We start from the raw sequence: 13,746 nt of genomic DNA, 5'->3' as shown, positions 1-13,746 counted from the left end.
ATTGCAAATCAATCCCTACTACTTTCAAGGACTGTCCCTGAACATTGTTAATGGACATTGGAAATAGCAGTTGAACTGGAAACTGGAGGCGCTTAAAATAAAAAAACAAATCAGATGGAATGAGTGGAATTCTTGGAATGAAAATGTCCTCTCCTTTGGCACATCCTGTTTCTGAGCTGTGTATCTAACCCTATCCTGTGTGATAATGTCTGCTGAGCTGTGTACATAATCCTCTCCTGTGTGATACTTTCTGCTGAGCTGTGTTTCTAATCCTATCGTGTGTTACTGACTGCTCAGCCGTGTATCTAATCCTATCCTGTGTGATACTGACTGCTGAGCCGTGTACCTAATCCTATCATGTGTGTTACTGACTGCTCAGCCGTGTATCTAATCCTATCCTGTGTGATACTGACTGCTGATCCGTGTATCTAATCGTATCCTGTGTGATACTGACTGCATAGCCATGTATCTAATACTATGCTGTGTGATACTGTGCTGAGCTGTGTATCTAATCCTATCCTGTGTGATACTGTCTGGTGAGCCATGTATCTATTCCTATCCTTTGTGATACTGACTGCTGAGCTGTGTATCTAATCCTATCCTGTGTGATACTGACTGCTGAGCTGTGTATCTAATCCTATCCTGTGTGATACTGACTGCTGAGCCGTGTATCTAATCCTATCCTGTGTGATACTGGGCTCCCCCTGCAGTCTGTGTCAGAGGGTGGTCTGTGTTGGCACGGTAATAAATTGTGTTTTTTCCAGCGTTACAGAAGAACGATAACACCATAGAAATGATAAGAATAATAGGCCAAATTGTTTGGCGAATTGGAACACGCGGGTTTAAAATTTCGCCTCACAACATAGCCTATGACGCTCTTGGGGTCCAGACGTGTGACTGTGCAAAATTTTGTGGCTATAGCTGCGACGGTGCAGATGCCAATCTTGGACATACACACATACATACATATAAACATACACACACACACATTCAGCTTTATATATTAGATTATCTGATTTTAGCAGTGGATAGTCTTCCTACCTGGGCAGAAGGCTGCAAGTTCCAAATTACATTTTTGTTTTTAGACTGAATTGCTTGCATTGGACAAGTTTTCTGGGTATCACGCCTTATCAGGTTCAGCTTCAGAATCAGAATTTTCATATTCACTTTTCCCGCCACTTATGTGGTCCTCATCTTGGACACTTTCTCTAGTTGGATATCTTGTTCAAAATCTGGCACGCTTATCCAATTTAGCTTCACTCAATGGGTGTCTTTGAAAAATTTTTATCCAACTTTCCAAATTACGTACACTCATGCCTTTCAAGGTATAAAATCAGCTTTGTAGAATAAAATAGCACTATATGAATAAACAACAACAATAATAATATCGCAGCAAACACTAACCAGTTTGACAACAATAAGAGCTTATATACTACAGCGAAACAGACTTGCACTGACCTGTACTCAAAGTCTATCCATCTGCAGTAACTTGCAAATGTATTGAGCGCACGGACCAGCAGGAACTGGAGAAATTCATAAACAATAAATGCAACAGATAATCTACAATGATACTGTAAATCATTTATGTGAATGAAAATATGGCTGGAGATCTGTTTAACATCATATATGTAACAATCATTATTTCATACCATAAGAATAAAAAGAAACAACACTCATCATAACGACACCTATCCATAAACAAACTCACCTAACCACGATTTGCAGATCCTCATAATAATTAATCTATGGCTTAAATAAGTTTTGTAAAGCAGAATATGGCTTGACTCTTAGCTCATACGAGTAAAAAGCCTTTTCGGCTACTCATCATTACACACTGTATATGCTCACTGGACACACATAGTAAACTACTTCTGAATATCTAGCTGCACCTCAGATAAGTGCTAGTATGTCCTTTGTATGTCAGATTGTTATTCATAGATTGAACACTATGTTCCCTCTAAGTGGACTGACCTGAAAGTGGTGCTCAGAATCACGTTAGTTCTGTATATAAAATACAGCTGTTTCAAAAGCAGCCCTCCAGGGTAAACTGTTCATTGGATTGGTCTTGTAACTCTTCCTTTTCTGGATTGCTAATTTTGAAGAAAACATTGTGATACTGTTAATTTTTTGTAAATGTAATATTTATATGCGGTAATTTTAAATTAGCACTTTCATTAATTTTTATCCTCTTATTATATTGCAGTCTGTTATGAATGGGTCACCGAGGAGAAAAAACAAAACAAGCTAAGTCACAGAAAACCAGAGAGGTTGGTAACTATGCAGATTGCAGATCCCTGATCCTAACCACACAACTAGCAGCAGCCGTGGAGCGTACCTACGATGATCCTAGACGCTTCATCACAGCCGGAGAACTACATAAGCCTGAAGCAAGAAAAGGGGAAAACTAACTGCCCCAGAGCAGACCCCAAAGGAAAGACAGCCCCCACACATGTATTGACGGTGAAACAAGATGAAAGCACAAACACAGGCAGGAAAATAGGCTGAACAAACAATGGGGCCCAAACTAACTAGAAAGGATAGGAAAGGAAAGACACTGTCTGCAATCTGCAAAAAACCCTACAAAAAAAATGTCCAACACTTCTGATAGCAAAATTAACCCTGAAGTCACTAGACTTCTCCCACTATATCAGCACTCTGAAATATTCTGAGACAGAGCAAAAAGAGGCCAATCTAATAAGGAACAAAAAGCAAATTGGCAAATACAGGTAAATAAGAGTGGAAATTCAGCACAGCCCCAGCCGGGGCTGGCTGACCACACAAAAAACTGAATAGACCAACAAAATCAAATGTGAACATTAGCAGAAAAACTTAGCTTTAGATGACTGGAACAGAGCTGAAAACCAAGACCTGACAAGCCAAAAGGAATCACCAGCACCAGAATAGGGAGTCGGCTGTCTTAAATCCAGTCTGAGATTCCTGAGGTCCAATCGTCATCCTCAATATCAGGTGGCAGATCTCTACTGATTAAATCAGCCTCACTACCTCCTGTTACCATCAGAGGGAGCCTGGCAGGAGAACTCACAACTGGTGGACCAGAAAATGAACTCACAACAGCAGTCATTATATTATATAGCACTGTGTACTTACAATTGCTCATTTTCCCTTTCTACCCTGTTGATTCTTCTCTTTTATCTGCTGTATGTAGAAACAAGAAGTCTCTTATCCCTGCTTGAGTCAGTCCCACACCTTAACTCCGGACCCAGCTGCTTCACTCCTTCCTCCTGCCAGGGATTTTGCAGTGATGAATAATGCTGGGGAAAGGAGTCTACTGTTTCTACATAGAGCTTAGAAGGATTCAGCTAGTCTGTTTTTAATCATATGTCATAGACCTAATGGAAAAGAAAATAATTACCTGGGTAGAAAGGCAAAATGAGCAATTGTAAGTACACAGTGAAATATAATATGATGAATGCGATATATTAAGAGGATAAAAATTTGAGGGAAGTGGTTCTTTAACCCCTTTGAGACCTAGCCTGTTTTCATCTTTCTGACCGGGCCAATTTTTGCAATTCTGACCACTGTCACTTTATGAGGCAATAACTCTGGAACGCTTCAACGGATCTTGGTTATTCTGAGAATGTTTTCTCGTGACGTATTATACTTTATGATAGTTGTAAAATTTCTTCGATATAAATTGCATTTATTTCTGAAAATACAAATTTGGCAAAAATTTAGAAAATTTCACAATTTTTAAACTTTTAATTTTTATGCCCTTAAATCAGAGAATAATATCACATAAAATAGTTAATAAATAACTTTTCCCACATGTCTACTTTAGAGCAGCATGATTTTTTAACCACATTTTTTTTGTTAGTTTTTTGTTAACTCCTTCACGACCTTTGACGCCACATAGGTGTCATGAAAAGTCGTGCTAAAACGACCCATGACGTCTATGTGGCGTCATGACTTTAAAGCCCCCCTGCAGGTCGGTTGACCGGGGTCACTGAAAGGTCACCTGACCCGTAGATACAGGGGGCTTTGTTCTTCACCACAGGGGGTGTGGCTTCACCCCCACATGGCTACAATCGCTCTGATTGGCTGTTAAAAGTGAAACAGCCAATCAGAGCGATAGTAATATTTCATCAATGAAAATTGATGAAATATTACAATCCAGCCATGGCTGATGCTGCAGTAGCATCGGACATGGCTGGAGACCATGATCCGACCCCCCCACCAACTCACAGGGCCAATCGGCCCCCGATACCGACTGACGGTGGCAATGTGCTGCCGCCGTCATCATCTGCTTCCCTCCCCCTTCTCTAGGCTCCCCCCACCTTCCGACCTCCCCTCACCCCCCCAGTACTCCGATGTCCCTCTCCTGCTCCCGGTGTCCCGCAGTCCTGCTTCATGGGTGCCGCCATCTTGGAAAATGGCGGGCGCATGCGCAGTGCGCCTGCCGGCTGCAGATTCATTCATTCTATTTTGATCACTGTGAGAGTTTATCACAGTGATCAAAATAGAATGAAAAGTAAATAAACCCCCCGTTTATCACCCCCATAGGCAGGAACAACTAATAAAATAAAGAAACTATTTTTATTTTTCCATTAGGGTTGTTAGGGTTGGAAAGAGTGTTAGGGCTAGGGTTAGGGTGAGGGTTAGGGTTGGAAATAGGGTTAGGGTTTGAATTAGGGTTAGGGTTGGAATTAGGGTTAGGGTTGGAATTAGGGTTAGAGTGGAATTAGGGTTAGGGTTAGAACTAGGTTTGGCTTGGAATTAGGGTTAGGGTTGGAATTAGGGTTATGGTTGGAATTAGGGTTAGGGGTAGGTTTAGGGATGTGTTGGGGTTAGGGTAATGGTTAGGGTTGGGATTAGGGTTAGGGATGTGTTGGGGTTAGGGCTGTGGTTAGGGGTATGTTGAGGTTAGGGTTGGAGTTAGAATTGAGGGGTTTCCCCTGTATAGACACATCAGGGGGTCTCCAAACGCGACATGGTGCAACCATTGATTCCTGCCAATTTTGCGTTCAAAATGTCAAACGGTGCTCCCTCCCTTCCAAGCCCCGACATGTGCCCAAACAGTAGTTTACCCCAACATATGGGGTATCAGCGTACTCAGGAAAAATTGTACAACAACTCAACTTTGGTGGTCTAATTTCTCATGTTACCCTTGGGAAAATAAAAAATTGGGGGCTAAAAAATTATTTTTGTGGAAAAAAAATGATTTTTTTTTATTTTCACGTCTCTGCGTTATAAACTTCTGTGAAGCACTTGGGGGTTCAAAGTGCTCACCAGACATCTAGATAAGTTCCTTGGAAGGTGTAGTTTCCAAAAAGGGGTCACTTGTGGGGGGGTTTCTACTGTTTAGGCACATCAGGGCTCTGCAAACGTAACGACGACCGCAGACATTTCCATCAAAGTCTGCATTTCAAAACGTCACTACTTCCATTCTCAGCCCTTACGTGCGCCCAAACAATGGTTCCCCCCACATATGGGGTATCAGCGTACTCAGGACAAACTGGACAACAACTTTTGGGGTCCAATTTTTCCTGTTATCCTTGTGAAAATAAAAATTTGCGAGCTAAAAAATCATTTTTTGAGGAAGAAAATGATTTTTTATTTTCACAGCTTTGCATTATAAACTTCTGTGAAGCACTTGGGGGTTCAAGGTGCTCACCACACATCTAGATAAGTTCCTTAGGGGGTCTAGTTTCCAAAATGGGGTCATTTGTGGGGAGTTTCCACAGTTTAGGTACATCAGGGGCTCTGCAAATGTAACATGATGCCCGCAGACCATTCCATCAAAGTCAGCATTTCATAATGTCACTACTTCCCTTCCGAGTCCCGACGTGTGCCCAAACAGTGGTCCCCACCCACATATGGGGTACCAGCGTACTCAGGACAAACTGGACAACAACTTTTGGGGTCCAAATTATCCTGTTACCCTTGTGGAAAAAAAATTGCTGGCTAAAAATCATTTTTTTTTGAGGAAAAAAATGATTTTTTGTTTTCACGGCTCTGCGTTATAAACTTCTGTGAAGCACTTGGGGGTTCAAAGTGCTCACCACACATCTAGATAAGTTCCATAGGGGGTATAGTTTCCAAAATGTGGTCATTTGTGGGGAGTTTCCACAGTTTAGGTGCATCAGGGGCTCTGCAAATGTAACATGATGCACGCAGACCATTCCATCAAAGTCAGCATTTCAAAATGTCACTACTTCTCTTCCGAGCCCCAATGTGTGCCCAAACAGTGGTCCCCCCACATATGGGGTGCCAGCATACTCAGGACAAATTGGACAACAACTTTTTGGGCCCAGTTTCTCCTGGTACCCTTGTGAAAATAAAAAATTGCGCATTAAAAAATAATTTTTTGAGGAAAAAAAATATTTTTTATTTTCACAGCACTCCGTTATAATCTTTTGTGAAGCACTTGGGGGTTCAAAGTGCTCACTATGCATCTAGATAAGTTCCTTAGGGGGTCTAGTTTCCAAAATGGGGTCATTTCTGGGGTGCTCCAATGTTTAGGCACACAGGGGCTCTCCAAACACGACATGGTGTCCGCTAACGATTAGAGGTAATTTTCATTTCAAAAAGTCAAATGGCGCTCCTTCCCTTCTGAGCCCTGCCGTGCGCCCAAACATTGGTTCCCCCCCACATATGGGGTATTGGTGTACTCAGAACAAATTTCACAACAACTTTTGTGGTCCAATTTCTCCTGTTACCCTTGTGGAAATAAAAAATACCGTGCTAAAAAATCATTTTTGAGGAAAAAAATGATTTTTTATTTTCACTGTTCTGCGTTATAAACTTCTGTGAAGCACCTGGGGGTTCAAAGTGCTCACCACACATCTAGATAAGTTCCATAAGGGGTCTAGTTTCCAAAATGGTGTTACTTGTGGGGGGATTTCACTGTTTAGGCACACAGGGGGTCTACAAACGCGACATGGTGTCCAATAACGATTGGAGCTAATTTTCCATTCAAAAAGTCAAATAGCGCTCCTTCCCTTCCGGACCCTGCCGTGTGCCCAAACAGTGGTTTATGACCACATATGAGGTATCGGTGTACTTAAGAGAAATTGCTCAACAAATTTTAGCCTCCATTTTTTCCTATTGCCCATGTGAAAATGAAAAAACTGAGGCTAAATGAAAATTTTTGTGAAAAAAAGTATTTTTTTTTACCGATCAATTTGTGAAGCACCTGGGGGGTTCAAAGTGATCATTATGCATGTAGATAAGTTCCTTGGGGGGTCTAGTTTCCAAAATGGGGTCACTTTTGGGGGAGCTCCAATGTTTAGGCACACAGGACCTCTCCAAACGTGACATGGCAATCGCTAAATATTCCAGCATGTTTTCTATTCAAAAAGTCAAATGGTGCTCCTTCCATTCTGAGCCCTGCCATGTACCCAAACAGTGGTTTATGACCACATATGAGGTATCGGTGTACTCAGGAGAAATTGCCCAACAAATTTTAGGATCCATATTTTCCTGTTGCCCATGTGAAAATGAAAAAATTGAAGCTAAAATAAAAATTTTTTTGTAAAAGTTAAAATGTCCATTTTTTCTTTCCACGTTGCTTTAGTTCCTGTGAAACACCTGAAGGGTTAATAATCTTCTTGAATGTAGTTTTGAGTAGCTTGAGGGGTGCAGTTTTTAGAATGGTGTCACTTTTGGGTATTTTCTGCTATATAGACCCCTCAAAGTGACTTCAAATGTGAGGTGGTCCCTAAAAAAAATGGTTTTGTAAATTTTGTTGTAAAAATGAGAAATCGCTGGTCAGCTTTTAACTTATAACTTCCTAACAAAAAAAATTTGTTTCCAAAATTGTGCTGATGTAAAGTAGACATGTGGGAAATGTTACTTAGTAACCACTTTGTGTCACATAACTCTCTGGTTTAACAGAATAAAAATTCAAAATTTGAAAATTGCGCAATTTTCTAAATTTTTGCCAAATTTCTGATTTTTTCACAAATAAAGACAAAAATTATTGACCTAAATTTACCACTAACATGAAGCCCAATATGTCACGAAAAACCAATCTCAGAATCGCTAGGATCCGTTGATGCGTTCCTGAGTTATTACCTCATAAAGGGACACTGGTCAGAATTGCAAAAAATGGCCAGGTCATTAAGGTCAAAATAGGCTGGGTCATGAAGGGGTTAAGAAGTTATGAGGGTTAAGAGTTGACCAGCAATTTTTCATTTTTTCAGCAAATTTTACAAAACCATTTTTTCTAGGGACCGCATCACATTTGAAGTCACTTTAAGGGGTCTATATGAAAGAAAATACCCAAATGTGACACCATTCTAAAAACTGCACCCCTCAAGGTACTCAAAACCACATTCAAGAAGTTTATTAACCCTTCAGGTGCTTCACAAGAAGTATGGAAGGAAAAAATAAACATTTTTTTTCTTTCACAAAACTTTTCTTTAGACCTATTTTTTTTTACTTTTGCAAAGGTAGCAGGAGAAAATGGACCATACTGTCATGGTATGCCTAGGTTACTTTAGGCAAAAACCCCGGGACCCCTGCGATGTCCCTCAGACTAGGGGAACCCTGTCTGTCCCTCTACCCAGGGTTTACACTGAAGGTGTGCCTGCCTGAGCCTCCACCCTGTCCCTGTCTCCTGTCCAGCCCTAAGCTGAACCCACCTCCCTCCACCCAGTGAGGGGACCAGACACCAGACCCCACAAATACGTATGGACAGGGGTAAAAGAAACACCACACAGTTAATACACAAGGGAATACAATAATGTGCAAGGGCAACCAAATATATATATAACAGATTGGAGAAAGAACCACTGAGGGATATACTGCACCAGATATCAGATGCTCCAACACCACCACTGCTGACCGGTATTGCTAGCACTAGGCTAAAGCTATAGTCGGCGACGCCCATAGTCAGGACGAACTATTTAAAGACCAAGGGCGTGGCCCAGCCCTCAGCCAGCATGACAACCTGGTTAACCCTATCCCGACTGGAACAGAATACCCAACAGGGTACTACCGCTGTCTGCCGGACACCCTGGTGTGAACAGTGTCCGACATGACAGTACCCCGCCTTCTACGAGGGACCTCCGGAACCTCACCATGTCGAGGACCTGGCTTGTCCGGATGGCGACGATGGAACATAGTAACCAGTCGATCAGCATGAATGTCAGAGGCCGGCACCCATGTCCTCTCCTCAGGACCATAGCCACGCCAGTGGACCAGGTACTGTAGAGTGCGACGCACAACCCTAGAGTCCACCACTTTGGACACCTCAAATTCCAACGCGCCATCCACCAAGACGGGAGGTGGTGGACCGGTGGAACCATCCACCAAACCCACGATCTTCTTTAGCAATGCTTTGTGAAATACATTATGAATCTTATACACAGCCGGCAACTCCAAACGAAATGCCACGGGGTTGATCACTGCGGAGATTCTAAATGGGCCAATGAACCTGGGACCCAACTTAAGTGACGGTATCTTGAGCTTAATGTTCCTAGTAGATAACCACACCCAATCACCCACACACAGGTCCGGACCTGGCACACGTCTGCAGTCAGCCACCCGTTTGTACCTGGAACCCACCTTCAACAAGCGCTGCTTGACTCTCCTCCAAACAGACGACAATTGAGCTCCCAACTGGTCCTCCTCAGGGACGCCAACTGAGCACCCCTGACGCAAGGTGCAAAATTGAGGATGTTGACCATACACACAAAAAAAAGGAGATTCCCCAGACGATTCCTGGCAATGGTTGTTTATTGCGAATTCTGCCAGAGGAAGAAACGCTGACCACTCTTCCTGATTGTCGGAAATAAAGCAGCGCAAGTATTGCTCCAGGTTTTGGTTCATCCGCTCAGTCTGTCCATTCGACTGAGGGTGGAAAGCCGATGAATGAGATAATTTGATTCCAAGGCGAGAACAAAAAGCTCTCCAAAACTTTGCCACAAACTGCGTACCTCGATCAGACACAATGTCAGACGGGACACCATGAAGTCTGACCACCTCGCGAATAAATATCTGAGCAAGAGTCTTAGCATTGGGCAAAGACGGTAAAGCAACGAAATGTGACATTTTGGAGAACCTATCAACAATTACCAAAATGACCGAGTTCCCTGCCGAGGCGGGCAAGTCAGTAATAAAATCCATGGAAATCTCAGTCCATGACTTACTGGGCACCCCGAGAGGCTGCAAGCTACCAGCGGGACGGGAACGAGGAGTCTTGGCCCGTGCGCACGTGGTACAGGCAGCCACATATGAGGCCACATCCTGCCGGATTTTAGGCCACCAAAAACGATGCGATACCAGTTCCAGAGTGCTCTTAACCCCTGGATGACCTGCCAGTACCGTGTCGTGATGTTCGCCCAACACTCTAGAGCGTAGATGTAGCGGCACAAAAGATTTATTAGCAGGCAACCCCGGCGGTACCACCTCCTGAGCCTCCGCAATCTCTGCCTCAATCTCTGTCGTGATGGCAGATACCACCACACCCTTTTGGAGAATAGGCACCGGCTCTTCACATAACTCTCCACCAGGAAAACACCTGGATAAAGCGTCTGCCTTAACATTCTTCGACCCAGGTCGATAGGTAACAATGAAGTTGAACCGGGTGAAGAATAATGCCCAGCGAGCCTGTCTGGAGGACAGGCGCTTAGCAGATTCTAAATAAAGCAAATTCTTATGGTCGGTTATCACAGTAATCTGATGAACAGCCCCCTCCAAGAAGTGTCGCCACTCCTCAAATGCCAATTTGATGGCCAATAATTCCCTGTTGCCAATATCATAATTACGCTCCGCAGGCGACAGCTTCTTGGAGAAGAAGGCACACGGATGCAACTTGGCCCAAGAAGGGCCCTGAGACAGTACAGCCCCCACTCCAACCTCCGACGCATCCACCTCCACGACAAACGGTAAGGAGACATCGGGCTGCACCAGAATGGGCGCTGAGGCAAAACTATTCTTGAGGAATTCAAACGCCTGTACCGCAGGCTCAGACCAGTCAGAAAAGTCGGTACCCTTCTTAGTCATGTCAGTCAGTGGTTTGGCAATCATAGAGAAGTTCTTAATAAATTTCCTATAGTAATTGGAGAAGCCAAGAAATCGCTGAAGCGCCTTAAGATTATCAGGCCGATCCCAATGTAGTACCGCCTGCACCTTTGCGGTGTCCATCTTAAAACCTGAGGCGGAGATTATATAACCCAAGAACGGTAGCTCCTGTACGAAAAACACACATTTTTCAAGCTTGACATAGAGCCTGTTCTCTCTGAGCAACTGCAGAACCTGTCTAACATGCTCTATATGTGTATCATGGTCGCGAGAGAAAATGAGAATGTCGTCAAGATAAATTATAACGAACCTCCCCAACAGCTGAGAGAAGACATCATTGATGAAGTGTTGAAAGACCGCCGGTGCCATAGTCAACCCAAACGGCATTACCAAACTCTCAAAGTGACCCTCAGGGGTATTGAACGCCGTCTTCCACTCATCCCCCTGACGGACTCTTATAAGATTGTACGCCCCCCTGAGGTCCAGTTTGGAGAACCACCTGGCACCAACCACTTGGTTGAATAAATCGGGTATAAGTGGCATAGGGTAAGGATCACGGACCGTAATCTGGTTGAGTTCTCTGAAATCCAGACACGGGCGTAAACCGCCATCCTTCTTTTTAACAAAGAAGAAGCCAGCAGCCAGAGGAGAAGAGGAAGGTCTAATATGACCCTTGCTCAGGCTATCCGCAATGTATTCCTTGAGAGCTAGCCTCTCGGGACCTGAGATATTAAACATTCTAGCTTTAGGTAACTTGGCCCCTGGTTTCAACCTAATAGCACAGTCATAGGGGCGATGCGGTGGTAGTTCTGAACAACCCTTCTCAGAAAATACATCCGCATAGTCCAGCAACGGCTCCGGGATACTGGGGGTCAAAGCGGAAATACATGTAGCCAGGCACCTCTCCTGACACTCCCTGCTCCACTGAATTATGTCCTGGGTCTTCCAATCAATAACAGGATTATGCATTGACAACCATGGAAAGCCCAGAACCATCTGAGCCGGTAAGTTACTAAGCACCTTACAAGTTACCCGCTCTGAGTGTAATACTCCGATGTGGAGTTGTATATCCAACACACACTCTGTGATCTCCCCTTGAGACAACGGGGAAGCATTGATGGTAACCACCCGGATGGGGTTCGGCAATTTCTCCACCGGAAATCCCGCTGTATGCGCGAACCTCTCATCAATGAGATTGGCAGCTGAGCCACTATCAATAAAAACTGTAATAGAGAGCATTTGCCCCCCAAGTACCACCCTAGCAGGGAGCATACACTGGGAAACCATGACGGAGGATACACAAAGGCTCAGACTAGACTCCTCCAAACCCTCTGAGCCTATCAGTTTTCCGCCGGCGCGCCCTTCTTAGGTACCAGGGGGCAAGCGTTAATAAAATGTCCTCCTTTGCCACAAAAAAAACAGAGCCCCTGCCTTCTGTGCCAAGGACGTTTAGGCTTGTTACTCAGTGACTGTGCTATACCAGCGATCTGCATGGGTTCCACGGATTCACCCGCGGCAACCTCACCGACCACTCCCCCACCTCCCGGAGGCAACGAAACCAGCGCCCCCTGACGGAGACGTCGGTCTATGCGTACTACAAGTGCCATCGCAGCCTCCAGAGAGGCGGGAGTCTCGTACATTAGGAGAGTCTGTTTAACCCTTCCAGAAACCCCATGCAAAAATTGACTTCTAAGCGCAGGGTCATTCCACTGCGTTTCCACCGCCCAGCGCCGGAATTCCGTGCAGTAATCCTCAGCTGGTCGATCACCCTGTAGCAGTGAGCGTATCTTAGACTCTGCTAAGTTTAATCTATCCGGATCGTCATAGATCAAACCCAGAGCAGAGAAAAAAAAATCTACAGATTCAAATGCCGGTGAGTCTGAAGGGAGTGAAAAGGCCCAGGCCTGTGGGTCACCACTCAGCAAAGAAATCACAAAGCCCACGCGTTGAGCCTCATTACCTGAGGAATGTGGACGCATACGGAAATACAATTTGCATGATTCACGAAACACCGTGAACTTACCACGATCACCAGCAAATCGTTCAGGAAGGGGAAACTTGGGCTCAGCTGCCCTGGCTGCAGCCTCAGCAGGTACTGCAGGAGCTGACAGACCTTGTTGCTGGACCGCCCCCCTGAGTTCAGTGACCTGTATGGATAGAGCCTCCAGCTGCTTGGTTAGGGAAAGTATAGGATCCATAGCAAGTAACCCCTATATTCCCTACTTTTTTTTTTTTTTTCTCTCACTTTATTATTTGGGTCGACTATAATGTCATGGTATGCCTAGGTTACTTTAGGCAAAAACCCCGGGACCCCTGCGATGTCCCTCAGACTAGGGGAACCCTGTCTGTCCCTCTACCCAGGGTTTACACTGAAGGTGTGCCTGCCTGAGCCTCCACCCTGTCCCTGTCTCCTGTCCAGCCCTAAGCTGAACCCACCTCCCTCCACCCAGTGAGGGGACCAGACACCAGACCCCACAAATACGTATGGACAGGGGTAAAAGAAACACCACACAGTTAATACACAAGGGAATACAATAATGTGCAAGGGCAACCAAATATATATATAACAGATTGGAGAAAGAACCACTGAGGGATATACTGCACCAGATATCAGATGCTCCAACACCACCACTGCTGACCGGTATTGCTAGCACTAGGCTAAAGCTATAGTCGGCGACGCCCATAGTCAGGACGAACTATTTAAAGACCAAGGGCGTGGCCCAGCCCTCAGCCAGCATGACAACCTGGTTAACCCTATCC

The sequence above is a fragment of the Dendrobates tinctorius genome, unplaced genomic scaffold (genome assembly GCF_039654945.1).
Source record: "Dendrobates tinctorius isolate UK_male_01 unplaced genomic scaffold, ASM3965494v1 ptg000024l, whole genome shotgun sequence".
NCBI classification, from domain to species: Eukaryota; Metazoa; Chordata; class Amphibia; order Anura; family Dendrobatidae; genus Dendrobates; species Dendrobates tinctorius.
Note: the sequence above shows the minus strand (reverse complement) of the source record.